Raw genomic sequence first — 3,274 nt, 5'->3', positions numbered from 1 at the left:
CACTGACCTTGTTTTTAGAGGCCTCATTCAGGGGAAAGGATCTCATATTTAGCAGATGAGCGCTACACCCCGGGCTGGGCTGCATTCTTTTGCATGGTTTTGGCATTCTGTAGTTCTGTCAAGTTAGCATAGCTTCCTTTTGTACTGGATAGAGCAGGACACGGGTCCGGGGCAGGAGCTCAGACATGGAAATGACATCATAGACCTGAGCTCTCGATTCCCTCGATGGCAAGGCTGCAGGTGCCAGTGGGCTCCAAGGATTCTATTAATAGGGCTATGACTTAGCTCTGCAGAAGCCATCAGGGTTGAATTGCATTCCGTGTGGAAAATAAATAGAGTTTTGCTGAAGTCTGAATGTCTGTTGCAGCTCGAAACTGAGGACCAAGCAGCCACAGAAACATACAACTCTTCAAATAGTGATAAATGGTCTCCATGGAGGACTGAGGAGAAAAGTCATGCCCCCCGGCTCCACCACTAATCTCCCCTGCAAAGAAAGCAGAAACCGGGCAGGGTGTAAGATGCACATTCCCGTCCCTGTGCAGAAACACACTGAAAATATCTTTGTAATAGCAACTATTTGGTTACGATTCCAGGCTTCAAGTTCAGAACATGGGAAACTCATTTCTAAGAGCAAATAGGCTGCTTATGAGGATCATTCTCATGAGGGGTGGTGTTGGGGAATACTCCATGAGGAGAAATCTAATCAGAGGGAGGTCTCTGATGACCCTTGTTTGAGACTGTCAGCACTTTGAAAGTTTCTCAGATGTGATTTATAAACCCTCTAATTGAGTTGAACAAATACTAGTTTCATAATCAGAGCATCCGATATCACTTCATAACTGCAAACTTTATGGTGTTTGGGCTAATTCTGTGCAAAATAATCGAGCTATTAGACCAATTGGGAGGGTCGTAAAAGGTGGCAGTAAAGACCGTAGGACCTGGAGCCACACTGGGTAGGGAGGAGGATGGCTTTGCCTCTTTCTGTTTGAGGGAGACTTCAGGCAAGTCATTTAATCCATCTGTGACTCAGTTTCCTCTTCTGTATGATAGGAGTAATAATAGTACTTAGCTCATATGGCTATGGAGAGGATTGAATTAACTTTAGTGTGGCACATTGCAAGTGATTATTGTGCTTCTTTGATGGCTCCTTCTTGTCTAGTATGATGTGAACTCACAGCAGACATTCAAAATAGAGACCTAATAGAATAGCTGGGTCAGTGCAGGCTCAGTTGCAGAGAACAGAATTCACTCTAGCTAGTTTACATGAGTTGGGCTTAATTAGGCAAAATGACTGATAGAATTGATGGGAAGGCTAAAAAAAACCAACTTGAGGTTGAGCTTTCAGGGATGATTCCCAAACCCATTCAGTAGAAGCAAGCCACCAAGAAGCAGCTGTCTCTTCTCTAATCAAGAAACAGCCACGGCTGCTGCAGGCTCCAGAAATCACATGACCCAGCTAAACAGAGGCCCTCATGCCTTCTAGATAGATACCCGTGAACTTGCCAAAACACTGCAGACACTGACCCCACCCCACTCTTACCTTCTAAATCTGTCACAACTCACACACAAAAGCTCAGGTACAAGAATGTTTGGTGAAGTTACTGAGCATTCCAGCCCCTGTGTATCAGGGAGATAAGCCAGAAGGTAGGTGAGATGCAGGCTGAGCCCCAGCTGCCATACCACCACAGTGGTCAGGAAGCAAATGCCTACAGACAGGGAGACCAGAACAGGCCTTTCTCTTCCTATCCTCAACATCTAAACACCTGTGGCTGTGGATGAATCTCAATGCGGTTCTAAATGCTGTGTTCTTTTTTTTTTTTCTTTTTGAAAGACAGAGTCTTGCTCTATTTCCCAGGCTGGAGTATAGTGGTGCAATCTCAGCTCACTGCAACCTCCACCTCCCGGGTTCAAGCAATTCTCGTGCCTCAGCCTCTCAAGCAGCTGGAACTACAGGCACGTGCCACCACACCCAGCTAATTTTTGTATTTTTAGTAGAGATGGGGCTTCACCATATTGGCCAGGCTGGTCTCGAACTCCTGACCTCGTGATCTACCCGCCTCGGCCTCCCAAAGTGCTGAGATTACAGGTATGAGCCATGGTGCCTGGCCAATGCTGTGTTCTTTTAGACTCATACTGTAGACAGTACTAGCAGATTCCAGAAATTTCTAGAGACGAAAAATGGAAAATACTAGCAGAGACAAAGTAGATATTGCTGGACATCTACAAATATTGAAGGAGGGTAGATTTTTTTTTAATGATTAAAAACCCCGAAAAGTCTTTTGTTATTCAACCAATGTCAGTTTTTGTTCAATTAAGATCACTTTAGTTTGGCAAACTAAAGTTTGCTGTTATTTCCCCCAGTTTGGAGAAATTTAAGAAGTCAGAAGCAAAGATGACAGTGAGAAATCTGATCTGAAATTGTCTGGGCAATTCTGCAAATTCATCAAGATAAAGACTGACAAAACTAAGCAAGGGTCCCTTGACTCAGCCCCCTGCTAGGGACCCACTTAGGTGCACAAGTGGGTAAAATGGCCAGGGAGTGGTGAAGAGAAATTCCTGGGTCTCCTTGAAATGAGAACTCCACACACTGTGGTACTGAAATCCACAGGGGAGGCCCTGATGCGGGCTCTAGTTAGACCGACAGAATATACGCATGTCAGGGCTGGTAGGGTTATGGCAGTGGGAATGTTTAAACAGATTTTATTTAAAGAGGTTCTGGCCGAGCGCGGTGGCTCATGCCTGTAATCCCAGCCCTTTGGGAGGCCAAGGTGGGCGGATCACGAGGCCAGGAGTTCGAGGCCAGCATCCTGACCAACATGGTGAAACCCCGTCTCTACTAAAAATACAAAAATTATTCCGGCGATGTGGCATGCACCTGTAATCCCAGCTACTCAAGAGGCTGAGGCAGGAGAATCACTTGAATCCGGGAGGTGGAGGTTGCAGTGAGCCGAGATCATGCCACTGCACTCCAGCCTGGGCGACAGAGCGAGACTCTGTCTCAAAACAAAGAATTTCTGCCTCCTTCACCTGGATGTTTCATGGGAATGGATATTGTATCTGGTTGGGGAACAGTTTTCCTACCCAGTATTGTAAAACCAGAACATGTTGATGAAATCCGAGTGGAGGCTACAGTTAAGAAAGTCAGGCTGGATGGAGTTAAGGTAAACCTGCAGGGGAGAGGTGGTGTATTTGAACACCCTTCATGTGAAGCGGTTGTGTCTCTTTTATCTGATTGTATTATGGGGATGGATATTGTATCTGCCTGGGGAATGTT

This window comes from Nomascus leucogenys, chromosome 1a, assembly GCF_006542625.1.
Source record: "Nomascus leucogenys isolate Asia chromosome 1a, Asia_NLE_v1, whole genome shotgun sequence".
Taxonomy (NCBI): Eukaryota; Metazoa; Chordata; class Mammalia; order Primates; family Hylobatidae; genus Nomascus; species Nomascus leucogenys.
The sequence above is the reverse complement of the archived record's forward strand: the minus strand, read 5'-3'. Positions refer to the sequence as shown.